The following is a 14,301-nucleotide window of genomic DNA, read 5'->3' as shown; positions in this document are numbered from 1 at the left end:
AATTCTTGGAACAACACTAGCAAGCTCTTTGACTTTTATATCAAGATATTCTAAGTAAGTCATCTACAAAGAACAACAAAGCAAAAAAAATAAAATAATAAATCAGGCACTCAGATAGAATTAATCAATAACATGACAACAGCAGCTGTTGAGAAACTAAAGAAGTTACTAACCAGAGGAACTACCAAGCAACCACAGAGGGCACCTTGTAGACCACAATCAACGAACGTTTTCATGGAAACCGAAAGTTTCGAAACACTGCTCGTAGACCGATCATACGTGCGGATTTCCTCGAAGGACCCTCAAGTGTCTGAAAGGTAGTCGGGACTCGACACACTCATACGTCGTTGGACATAGAAATGCGAGTAATACAGAACATCATCCAATATATCTTGAAATCTTCCTCTTCCAAGTCAGAAGACAGCATATTCATTAGCTCATTTATAGTTGGGGTACTGCCTTCACAGCATGAACGATTCCTAACAACATCCCTGAATTGCTCACTGCACTTGATAGGGATGCGTCGTCCTCCAATTGGTGTGCCTAATACCTTATGGACACACAGTGCATTGAAAGCAAAGTCAAAGCCATTCTTGAACACAAACATCCTTTTTGAAGCAACATAGTTGCTGACAATCCAAGCAACAAAAGCCCTTGGTATCTCTTCAAGACGAATATCAAGGAGAGATTCTTGACCTATATCGGCAACATAACCCCTTTGTTTGGGGCTAAGGGACTTGCAAACAGAAATGAACTTTGGAAGGCTAAGTTTTGTACTAAATTCGATGAACCATTAGGCATAGATCCAGAAGCGGAAAACGAGAAAACAATAACACATAAACACATGATCATGACATGAAAATAAACCACAAGCATGAACAAACATATTTAGGAATAACAAACAATCTAAACTAACCAAGATTTTCTCAATCTGTGCAGCTCAATTTTTTCAGTATTAGCAGATACTTTCTTCTCCATCCTGATCCTATCCTGCTCAAGCTGGTCACGCACCATGAATTCCCGAGTCACCATCTCGGTACCATCAACGGAAAAAGACTGCGTATCGGATAATCGAGGGGTGACCTCATCTTCACCATCACGAGGTACGAGCAGCTTCGTCATCCATTGAACAACGCAGGCTACGAGAAAACAACGAGAACTAACAAAACCAGCCGAAAAAATCCACGGGGCTCTTTATTGAGAACCCGCCGCCTACAATCAACAATCGAAGAAAGAAATCAAACGATAAATAGGATTAGGAAGCATCCCAGACGAGAGGTTTCGAAAAACAGATCTGAGATGGGGGCGCAAACGTACGAAGAGGCCAAGAGGGAGGAAGAAGATGGCTCACGGGATCAATGAATGACGGCAAAAATTACGGGAACGCCACGGAAGAAAAATTGGGAAAGAGAAATAGAACCAATCATCCCATCCACGAGTCCCACATGTCATCCACGCGAAAAGGAATCATAAGAAAAACGAGGACCCACATGTCATACTGAAACATCAACTCCCATTTTAATGACATGTGTCTGGCCCACAAATACAGGTGAAGAAATATATCGGAGATAGATATCTTAACAAATCCTCCACTTCGGTGGACAACGGGATCACGCTTTCCATCCCTTTCTCTCTCATCAACAGATTCAAAATTCAAATCAAGATCCAGACGAGAGGAACGACGGAGCCACCAAGGAAGACGAAGGAAGACGAACGACCACGAACTCAAGGTAAACATCTAAATTCCAGATTCGAAGATTTGTAACGTTGTATACCGTACCCCGATTTTTCTCGTTCGACATCTGGAACCCCATCCACGACTAACATGTATTTCGGTCAATCGCAATTTTCCATCTAACTTTTTTTTTCCAACGATTCAAAATTCGAACATGCAGGACAACATCAACGCCAAGGAACAAACAAGGGATGAGAGAATTAGGCAACGTGCACAGTACATCCGATAGGAATATCCACATAGGTAAAATTCACCAGGTTTCTTTTTCATTGGTTCTGGAATCTAAAGAGTCACGAGACTAACCACTCAAACAGGTGGCACTAAATAAGTTCAAACACTCGGGTACTCATCAAAAGTAATCGTAAATTCAAACTTGCACATTTGCTTCTGAATACTTTTCAAAAGTAGCAGTCTAACTTCTCAACCTTCCACGCTTGCTCTTCATACTCATGGACTTCAACACTTCATACTCGTGCAGAGCTGGAGAAGAAAAAAAGAGAGACATCAGAGAAGATGGATGAAACATGGGCACAACAGAACAAGGATGAAGAACAACCAATATTGTGGTTGAACAAGCTGCCTCCTGGAGTCAAGATACCACTAACCGCACAACAGATGGCAAAAGTTGCAAAAATGGTAAAACTTACCGAAATCTACTCTACTTACAAGCACCTCCCCGTTATGATATAGTGCTAAACTTTGTGGTGTCGGGAAGTACTACATCACCATACTAACAAATACTAGTAACACTGCATGGAGAAAACGAGACTAACGAGTGTAGCAAGTACAGAACTACCATTCTCGTGCCTACAATGATCAGGAAAAACTAACTATTCATATCAAGAAGTACTAGTAACATTTCCAAGGAAAAACAATTTCCATGCTGTCAAACAAAAGCAACAGTATTAGGATGCCTATGTTGTTCAAAGAGTACTAACCCATAGTATTAAGAAGCATTAGAAACAGTTCCAGGCAATAACAGCTTCCTCATGTCGACGGTACACAAGTACTAGTACTATGCCTATAATATAACTTTATTGTGGTTTATTTTGTAATGTTATCATATATCTTTATTTAAAATGTACACAACATAAACTATATTTCTTTTGTTTTTGACATGCATGTACAAAATAATTTATATTCAATTTTTTTTCAGGCAAGAATACACACGTGGAGGAACAAAAGGGAGAAAATGCAACAAAATAAACTTAAACAAGCTGAGTCACAGTACAGAGTGCAGTGTGCTCACCTTAAACGATCTCTAATAGAAGTAAAGAAGGAAGAAGCTTCCAGCAACAGCTCGACAATGGAATTGGATAGAGAGACGAAGGAAAAAAAATTGCTAACCTCTGAGAAAATCAATCAGTATGCGCCCTCCTACGCTTGTTCAAGAGAGCATCCTTCCCTGCTTCCAAGCAACAACAAATCAAATCAATCACAAAAGTTCACAACGAAGGTTGGTAAAATTAATTACTAGACATGGCACCAAAAATTCACTACTAGATTTTATTGAATCAATTTAACAAATATACTTAAAATTGATTATTTTCTCGAGATAGTAATATTATTGACTTGTCAATCTTCTTACAGGATGCCAATGGCACCAATTTGAGACAAAAGCATCACGAAGAAACAGGAAAGCATAATTATGTGTCAGCAACAAGCAGCCAGAGCAGCTCAGCTGCACCAGCGGAAAAATACAAGCAAACAAAATCATCAAGTTATGAGGTAAGTAACAAATCTTACACAAGCAAAGTACAAAATCAAAAACATTTTTAGGATAAATACTGACAATTATTTATCCATTTCTCAGGGTTTATTCAAAGAAATCGACGACGATGATATGTCTGACGACAACAACGACAACAACCACACACGAGATCAAGCTAGTAGACAAGCACGACACCTCCCAACAACAATCTCAACAAAACAAAGAAGACATCAAGAAGGCATGTAGATTACAGCTTAATCATCAATTCTCGCAATGACCGAAAAGTATCCGTGATTAAAAAATAGCCCGACAAAAATAATTTAAATCCAATTTACGGGAGGTCTACAAGCAACCAGGCAAGAATGAAACAACATACAAGACCAAGCAGCAGCTATGGTATACCGGACAAACGAGAATGACAGGAAAACACACAAGCAACCAATACCGAGAAAAAATTATCAAGGTACAATTCAAGAATTTATACAAGATAAATGATGATTATGCATTATGGTGAAACATCAGTAAACCAGGAATCTAACACAAAGTTTACTTGGTTTACTTATTTGCAGGAAATGAAGTTTGCCACAGCCAACACCAACTCCAGTGATAGCACAACAAGCAATGCAAAGGTAGTAACTACATGTATGTATTTATAATTACAAATTACAATTAAAATAATGCATTAAAAAAAATTTGTATACCTTTAATTTACAGGAAACATATGAAGCATACACATGTACAGAAACATCGGGAAACAAAATCATCGATCAGCAGGTACGTACTTTTGATTTCAAAAACAGTACACACTTTGTTATATGTGGAAATAAACATTAAAATATCTAAACATCTGGAACACCATCTTACAAAAACTGATGCACAATATGAATGTTATGAATTCAGGAATACAGAGAAATGGGAAGTACGAGACGAAGAAACAAGTGCCTCAAAGGAAACAAATCAAAAAGAAGCTTATTCATCATCGAGAAACACAGCACAGGAGAATCAAACTCGCCCTCGGAGGAACAAGCTACCAAACAAGAAACAAAAGAAGAACTGAAGGATGATGATCCAGAAATAAATCCACATCCTCCAACAAAGATGGAAGAGGAAATGGACAAGATGTTCAGCACAGATGACTACCCAGCAGTTGAAGAGATTATCAGGTGCAGCTATACCAAAGGAAGGTGCCCGTTTCAAAACAAGAGACGATGCATTCTATAGTTACGCTCCGTATGCAAGAAAGGAAGGATTTGCAGTGAAGAAGTTCAGCAGCAAGAGATCAGGAAAAAACGGAGAAATTTACACGCAAACGTTTGCATGTAACAAGGAAGGATGCACAAACACAGATGCCGAACCATCGTCGCACAGGAGAACAAACATACTACTGAAGACTGGCTGTAAAGCACAGATAATTGTAAGAGAATTTGATGGATACTGGTACATCAAGAAGGTTCACTTAGAACACAACCACCCGCTGGAACCAACAGACTATCTCATTAGGTTTGCACACTGTCACAAAAGGATGACTGATCTCGACGGGAGATTAATTCATCTACTACGGATGGGACGTCCGCCACCAAGGAAGATGATGTTAATCTTCCGGTCGATCAGAGGGAAATTCCGTGGAATACCCTTCGATGCTGTTGATCTAAGCAACATAAAGAGTAAACAACAACAAATAGAGAAGGACCATGACATCCAGAAGTGCCTGGAACGCTTCAAGACACTCCAGAAAACAGTACCTGGCTTCTATCATGCCATGGAAATAGACAGCGAAAAAAGAGTTCGGAGCCTGTTTTGGATGGACGCAATGTGCGTAATGAACTACAAGCTGTTCGGTGACTACATATCTTTCGACACAACTTTCAGCACAAATAAGTATGGCTTACCATTTGTTCCTATAGTTGGGGTGAACAATCACGGCTCCACGATCATCGTTTGCCGTTGCTCGCTAAAGGATCAAACAACGGATACATTTATATGGGTACCGGAAACATTTGTTCGAGGCCATGGGTGGAAAAGAACCAAAGACAATAATAACGAGACCAGGACAAGGCAATGAAGAAAGCAATAAAAACAGTTCTAAAGTCCACAACACACAGGAACTGCTACTACCACATCGTGACCAAGATGAGCCAGAAAGAGAGCACCTTCTTTGCAAAAAACACAGGACTGTCGGAAATGCTAATGTACATTGCAAAGAACGCATTCACACCAGCTGAGTTCGAAATGGGATGGAATAAAGTGATAGAGGATTACAATGCTAGCGGAGAAGAACACCTAAGCAAGTTATTCAGGATAAGACACAGGTGGGTACCAGCATACTTCATGGATAAATTTTACCCATTCTCATCAAGCACAGGAAGGAGCGAGAGCACAAATAACATGTGGAAATGCTATAGCCAGCACACATACACGATAACAATGTTCCTTGAACAATATGAGGTCATACAAGACAAGTGCTTATCTGCCCTGGACAAGAAGAAGCTCACATCAACACTGAAAACAGCAAAATTAGTAACAAGACATCCGTTTGAGAAGCAAGCTCTTGAACAATTCACAAATGACATATTCGAGAAGTTCCAGATTGAGATCACAAACAACACGGCATTCAAGGTAGATGGATCACTTGAACCTGGTCGCCACCTGCGGCTGAAAAGAATAGTGAAATTCTACAACCACATGGAATTCAAAAGGGAGTTGTTTGACGTCACATTTGACGATGAAAAAAAAACTTCATGTGTTCCTGCAAAAAGATGCAGAGGGATGGTATACATTGCTGCCATGTAATAAAAGCAATGGTTCACATGGAGATCAATGATTTGCCGGAGAGTTTTGTGATTAAAAGATGGAGAAAAGACATAGACATGGAACTCGCAACATTAGGAAATGTCGCAGATGCTTCTTGCGGAGACGAAACACTAAAGTTTGCCGGTGTGATGAGCCATATGGCAGAACTTTGCAACAAAGCGTGCCCAAATGACAAAGCATACAATGTCATGATTCAGTGTATGCGTGATATGGAAACAAAAGTGCTGGCAGCAATAAGAGAAGATGAAGGAGCTAAAAAACTTCACGACGAAGAAACAGGTAGCAACGAAACATTGCGTGACCCACCAATGTCCGACAGAAGAGGAACAAAAAGAGGGGACAGAATGATGCCAGGTTCAGAAAAAAGACAGAAAACTAGACAAATAAAATGCGGATACTGCAAGAAATCAGGTCACAACAAAACAGGATGTGGAGAACTGAAAGCAAAAATTGCAGCAGAGGCAGCACAGGCAGCAGCACAAGTAGCAGCAGCAGCAGAAACATCAGCATCACAGGAAAGATATTCAAGCAATACAACACAGAATCAATCAAGCAACGGACACACAAATAACGATAGTAACACAACAGAGAGAACAACACAACCAGGAAACACTTACGGTATGTACTACCACAACGGAAGAATAAGATGCGACATGGAATATCTAGTATTTGGTACAAAAAACACATTAACAAGGTAAGTGTGCCCATGAAGTTTCTTTGTCAGTGATGAAAACCTACCGATGCAAATAATCTGCTTTTTCCTACAAATTAACATAAATTTAACATATATTTATTTGCAGACGTCGACGATGAACAAAGGATATCAAAAGGAGAGCAACAAAAGTAGGAACCACTCAAGGAGGAAGCCACATGAATATTTAGAATATATGATACAGACAATGGAATGAATATGTAATGTTATTATGTACTTCATTTCCTTATTTTGTACAATCAAGTTCACTTCATTGACTTCATCTGGACGAAAAAAGGATAACCATTGTAAAAAAGTTCTTACTTTCGAATTCTTCAATCTGTTCGCGAACGAAACTTGCCAGATAATCAGGAGAATCATAAGTGAGCATCATTCCGGCGAAGAACTGTCGAAAACTTTCGATGTCAGCCTGAAAAACACGAAACAACACAATGGTTAATGATCTCCAACAAGAATACACAAGCTCCAAACGAAAAAGTACACAACGACTAAACAAAAAGATGCACAAGTACTAAAAACAACCATTGACATGTACTATTTATACAACGAACAAGTACTAAAAAACTGCCTTAAATACTATTGAATAAAACTATGTACACAACACATTACTTACCTTGAATACATCCGGGTAAAAATTAGCCTTGAATATCCAAATAAACCTCATTGCATAGATACCACGAGTCACGCCTCGCGCTTGTCCTAATGGTCAAAAATAAAGAAACAATTAAATCCAAACACAGTAAAAAAAATCATAGTTCACATTAAGAAAAGATGATTACTCTGAACAAGAAGGGGTGCCGCAAACTTTTATCTTGAACGATGAGATATTTAATCTCTCGACACCATGAAGATAACTGTAAAGTTTCTTAAATGATTTGACCTGAAAGAATAACAAATAAAAGTTATTGTTGTCATGTGTTAATAATTATTTAATTAGCTAGATTACAACGAAAACCATACAATTCTTTGAGTAGAAGCCATCTGAGCTTCAGTCAACTCCAGCGAGCTAGACACTCTAAATTTCCTGAAATGGAAGTCGACAAAGATAACCCACCAATGGCTGTAATCGCAACAAGTAATGTAGACCTGTTTGAAATTAAACAATCACACGAGAAATAAGAAAGCATCCACGATACTTGTAGTAGAAAAAATATAAGCGCCAAACAAAACATGACAAACATGCCTCTTCCCTATCCGGACTATAGTACTTCGGATCATGTTCAGCAAAGCTTGCAGCAAGATGAATAGGGTCAGCCTCATCCACATCAAGAATATGCTGGAAAAAACAACAAGAAGATGTTTAAAAAACTAAATGCTAAAAACATTTAGTTAAAAAATAAATAAATCTAAAACATATACACATGACGTACCGCCAAAGAGCTCGGAATAAATAAGAAATCAAGACCATCATCAACGCACTTAAGAAAAACATCCATAACGAAGGATCCATGAAACCACCACCCTTCATAGCAAGGTAGAAACTATGCCAGCTGACGAGACTTACCACCAACTTCAAGTATTTTCTCGGAACTGCAATTGTTAAAAACAACAAGAATAAACATCCGTATATACAAAAATAGATGAAAAATAGATGGAAAATTGAATTACAATGGTTACCCTTCAATGTAATTCCTAGGAGCCTCAAGTACATCAGCAAACAACATTCTATGCAAAGCGATTCTGTGGACTTCCTCTTCCCCGGATAGCTCCTTAAGCTCAAGACAATCATCGGAATCGCCGTCCGCATAGGAATCATACTCCTGAGCCACGGAACTACCTCCAACAACATTTGCAGTTTCGAGGCTCCTTTCCCTTGCATGTACATGGCCCCGAACGCTCAAGACAACAATCCTCAAGACAATAATCAGAATCGATGTCCGCATTGCCATCACCCTTACGTGCCACGGAACTACCTCCAACAACATTTTCAGTTTCGGGCTCCTTTCTCTTGCAAGCACATGGCTGCTTCTTCAACTCAATTGACAAAAGAGAAACCATATCACGCATCTGATCAGCAAGACCACGTCCCGTTCTTATCATCGACGAAATGAAGATAGTCTTCCACATTTCTTTCAGCTTAGAACGTAACTGTAAATAAAAAACACAATTAAGAATGCAATTTACAATAACACAATAATTAAAAATCAAAAAACATAATAAAAAACCTTACATCATTATGCATTTCACCAGGAAACATATCCGAGATGTGACGATCGACTCGCTTCACGAAGATGGTCGGGAATACCGTAACGAGAGTGAAAACCTGGATCTGCCATCTTTTCCAACCTCGAACAAGCACCGGAGAACACTAAAATTAGTTCGGGTACAATGTGTGCAGCTTATCACTTTCGAAACTAGAAAAAACAGGACAACAAAAAAAGATTACAACAGAAACCACCTTTGTCGTCGCAATTGCATATCTTCACTACACGTCTAAAACGATACGCGCCTTTGGCGCAAATACATCGACAACCAAACAAGGAAACCAAAAGAAAGCAACATAATTTACACGCATGCACCGGCGAAGACGTGTAACAGAACAGCACCTTTGCTGCCGCTAAACTCTACAACAAATAGGTGCACAAGTACAAGAGATATAGATGCACAAGTACAAGAGATATATGTGCACAAGTACAAGAGATATAGGTACACAAGTACAAGAGATATAGGTGCACAAGTACAAGAGATATACGTGCACAAGTACAAGAGATATAGGTGCACAAGTACAACAGATATACGTGCACAAGTACAAGAGATATACGTGCACAAGTACAAGAGATATACGTGCACAAGTACGATAGACTAAGCTACGCAAGTACGAACAAATTGTCACACGAGTACCAAGGTCAAACACGAACAAGTACAAGACACAAAGGACAGCAAGTACCAGACAGAAACGGGTGGACAGAAGTACAAAACTATCTTATGAACAACCACTGGACAAACCCTAGAAATAGTTCAGGTACGATGTGTGATAAAACTAGACCAAACAGTACAACAAAATACACAGATAGAAACCACAAGAACCACCAGAGTTGTCGAATCTGCATGTCAACACGACACGGGAAACTCAGCGGCTCATCCGGAGCGGGTAAATCGACAAGAAAAAAGACCAAGAAACCCTAAATAGTGAAACTCAGCAGCTCATCCGGATGCATGTAACCACGAAATGTGGAATTATACGGCTACTCCGACAAAGGCAAACCCTAACTGGTGTTACTCAGAAAGTGTATAACCAAGAAGAGGCGGAAGAAATCGATGAAAAAAGAACGACTTTATCGAGAGAAAATGCATCTGCATCCGCCTTCCGCATATTTTCCATTTGAAAGTGCTACCTCCCTCCCATTAATTCCCCAGAAAACTCACAGCCCGGAAATACAAAGGGAAAATACTGATTCGATCTAATCGAATCAAAGGGAAAAACCAAGATCTTAGAAACCCTAAGCAGGCGAGAAAAATGCGACGGCCGCTTACCACTGGAGCAGGAAAAACGTCCGCCGACGATGAGTTGCGAGAGGTTCTCGACAAGCAACGGTGGAGAAGAGAAAATAGCAGCGCCGCCGACGAGACGACCAGCCGAAGGAACCGGAACCCACGACCAGCCCGGACTGACGAGAAGAAGAATAAGGGAAAAAACGGAGATAAAGGCGGACGCGAAACGGGTCCCTGTAAACCCGTTAAGTGAGAAGCGGACCCGTTACGAGAAGTGGACGGTTCGCAAAATCACCGAAAGCAACACGTGTCGAGCGCGGAGGAAGTCCACCGGCAAATTCCGCGCCCCACGTTCAACCACGTGTCGCGCGCGGAGAAAGTCTCTTCCCTTCTCAGAGGTCGGCCTTTTTCTAGAGTTTTCGCCAATCCGAGTGATCTTCCTTAGGCATATCCTATTCGCCGTCCATTAGCGTGCGTTAATATGCCGCGCACACTAATGGGATGAGCTGGGCTGCAGCCCATTTATTTTGTGGTTGTTTTAGTTCTTCTGGTTTTAGGACATTTCAGAAGCTTCGGTTAGGTTTTTTTGTTTTTTTCTAGTTTGCGTTTTTTCTGTGGTTCTTCCTGCTTTTCTTTGGTTTTCTATTTTCCTCTCTTTTTCTTAATCTTTTTAACATATATTTAAATATGAGTAATTTTTGAGAAAATTTGTTTTTTGAACAAATTTTATTTCTGAACAAAAAAAATTAGGAACAAAAGTATTTTAACAAAATTTTTATTTCTGAACAAAAAAAAAAATTTAAACAGAAAAATTTCGAATAATTTTTTATGTAACTTTTAGTTTAAACATTTTGAAATCTAATTATTTTTTTGCTAAAAAACTTAAAGCTATTAAATTTTTTTAAAAATCAAAATAAAGAAGATAAAAAAAGAAAAATCTGGGGAAGCCTTACCTGGACTGCCCTCCTTGATGGCTGATTGTTTTGCTCAGCCACCCGCTGATCGGCAGCCTGCCGTCCTTCCAGATGATTTGTTGGCGCTTGAAATTATTTTCAGTTTGTTATCATATCATCTTGACTAAATAGCCTCAGTTGAAAGAAGTTTCCCAAACTGAAGCTCCCGGAAAATTGTTTGTGGTCAACTGTATTACAATACACATTGAATGGCTTGGTTACATGTTGTATTGAGAAGGATATTTTGGACAACATTGATCTAAAAATTATTTTCAATGATTTTGCATTTAGAAATGTGCGAAGAAACCTTTTGTTGAATCATTGAAGCGTAATTGAAAATATTTGTTATATTGCTCTACCATTTTATTATTATTTCTATCATAAAGAGGCGTACGTATAAATTGAAATTAGGCACTTATATAGTTATATATATCTAGTTATGCGTACACATATATTATCTTTAAGGGTGTCGATTTCGCCCAAGGGCCACGAAAAACATAGGGCTGGCCCTGCCGGCGGAAGATGAGATCACATTAAAATCATGTGTACTCGCTGTGTCGGTACTATATAGCGAGCTCCCCCGCTCGTCGGAGCTTCGTCAAGGAACCTCGCAAAGGGTCGAAAACTGGAGTAATGCAATCCGAATCTCCAGTCCGATACGTCACGACACAGGGACAGTACATAGTTCAGGTCCGTATACAAGTTTGCTTACCAGTTTCCGATACCGAGTCCCGATGGGGTAGGCCGTTTACGTCGCCTCCGACAGTATATAATGCAACCGAGCCGTGCGTGCACCACCATCAAATAATCCAGCCTCGTCGTACGCAGCCGGGGATTTCGGAAAGAAGCAGCAACTCGATTGATGAAGAAAGGAGCCAGGTCGAACGCGGCGAAGACTGCCGGCGTCGCCGGCGCCAACGCGGGTAGCCGTATAGGGCAGCAAAAGGCCATGACCGAGAGAGAGGAACAGGAGCAGGTGGTGCGGCTGGCGGCGCAGCTGGCGTTCCTCAGGGCGACGACGACCCAGACAGAGGAACAGAAGGCGGCGCGGCAGGCGGCGCAGCTGGCGTTCCTCAAGGCGGGGTTGGAAGAGTACCAGCGCTGCAATGCCATGGGGAAGGAGGGCGTGGTGGATGAGTACCGGCGGGCGGGGAAGCTTCACACCTACGACCCGGACACGGAGAAGCAGAAACGCTTTGCTAGGGTCGCCAACCTCTATCCGTGCCCGTGGTCCGAGCACATGGTCGAGAGGATCAAGGAATATACCAAGTACCTGGAGGAAGACGAAGACAACTATAAGATAGGACTTTATTCATTGATCGAGGAATGAAATCAGAGTTTTCTTGTCGTAGGGAAAGCAGAGGTTAATTTGTCAGTGCTGTTTAGAGTAGTATTTGATGTTTTTTTGCATTATTTTGTCGGGTTTTCAGTCAATGGATATATGACTCAGTTGTGATGAATTGTGTCATGCCCTTGCAATTTCTGAAGCTACGGATTTCACTGTGGGCGTATGACTCCTGTAAAAGTAGTTATATGGATTGTAGTTTTGTGACAAAATGTGAGTGAAAATATCTACTCTATTATTTATCTTAAAGAGTAGTGTTTGGCTGTATATGTATGTGTTGGAGTAATCTGCATTCTGGAGTGACGAGAATTGTTGGAGTATATGTATGCGTTGTGTACTCTGCCGAGGGACCAGAGCACTCCCTAGGTCGATCTATTTAGCTGCTTCTTGTCTTCTGAAGAATGACGAGTGTTTTTCTGAATCTTCTTGTCTGTAAATAGCAAGCAACAGTATGATATAGTCTGGGGTTCTGGGCCGTTTCTGCACTCACACTCCTTGTTTCAGCTCACATCATCAGATGAAATAAACCCTTTCGGCTTTGATGAGAAGCCGAAGAGCCAGCTGCAAACCCAAATATTTGATTGGTAAGGGTACCACATTGCATTGCAGCTCCACGATTTGCTTCTCTAGAGTCTAGATCACCTCCTGGAATCAGTGTAGCCGTGGACTTTGTGTAGTTTATGTGCAGGGCCGGCCCATAGGGCAGGGCAGAGGGGTGAGCTGGGGCCCCGGCCCAAGATTTATTTGTACACAACTTATAATAATTCTAGAAAATATAAAAATATTTTAGTATTTACTTTTTATGGTTGTACAATTTAGAATAATTCTAGAAAATATAGAAGGCCCTGCACCTTAGCGTGTCTCAATTCCGACTTATTTTAACAAAAACATATTTTAATATTTCTATATAATTTTTCCCCACTACAGAGTTTTCTTCCGGCCTTCCCAAATGTGCATAACAACATTATCTTGCAAAAAAGAAATGTGCATAACAACACCGACCGTTGCAATTTTCTAGGGATCAATTCTAGAGTACATATGTATATACACGTATACACAAGTAGCTATTATTAGAAATGAGAATCATGGTATATAATTCTCTCTCAATCAATAAAAATAAATAGTTTTAAATGTCTTCACTAAAATTTCGAATACCATGGATCTTTCAAATATAAATATTATTTAGTTTGTTATTACATTATCCTAATATTTCTCTTGAGAAATACTATAATTTTTTAAGTTTTTTGTGTGTGACCTAGTGGCGGAGCCTAACGGAGATTGTTAAGGGGCCAACACCAATCATGCTTAAAATTTAAGTAATATTTAAAAATTTAGCATAAATTGGTACCTTTAAGGAATTTTCTAGAGTAGGGGGGCCATGGCCCCCACCCTAGAAAAGCTTCGCTACTATGGACATAGAGGTCATGGTGTCATTTCGTCCTAGGGCCCCCGAAATCTATGGACCAGCCCTGCCGCAGGCCACGAGCATGACGAATGTTGGGGCCTGGTGCACCATTAACAATGAGCTTGGTGCTCACAAATGAAAGAAGAATTGCAATCCGGGAACACCAAATGTCACTAAAACCCATATTTCTTAAAACC

The 14,301-nt window shown here is 40.2% G+C and overlaps 1 long non-coding RNA gene across 1 annotated transcript; it reads right to left on the bottom strand.

Annotated features, from left to right (window-relative positions):
- Nucleotides 1–2,093: 2,093 nt before the first annotated feature.
- Nucleotides 2,094–7,373, bottom strand: LOC124687672. The gene is made up of 3 exons (XR_006998274.1): nt 7,273–7,373; nt 3,083–3,140; nt 2,094–2,215 (listed from the first exon to the last, which is right to left on the bottom strand). It is a non-coding gene; the product is annotated as an uncharacterized LOC124687672 (long non-coding RNA).
- Between the last annotated feature and the right edge of the window lie 6,928 nt (nt 7,374–14,301).

Source organism: Lolium rigidum, chromosome 2, assembly GCF_022539505.1.
Source record: "Lolium rigidum isolate FL_2022 chromosome 2, APGP_CSIRO_Lrig_0.1, whole genome shotgun sequence".
Taxonomy (NCBI): Eukaryota; Viridiplantae; Streptophyta; class Magnoliopsida; order Poales; family Poaceae; genus Lolium; species Lolium rigidum.
Note: the sequence above shows the minus strand (reverse complement) of the source record. Positions and strands in the feature narration are given on the sequence as shown.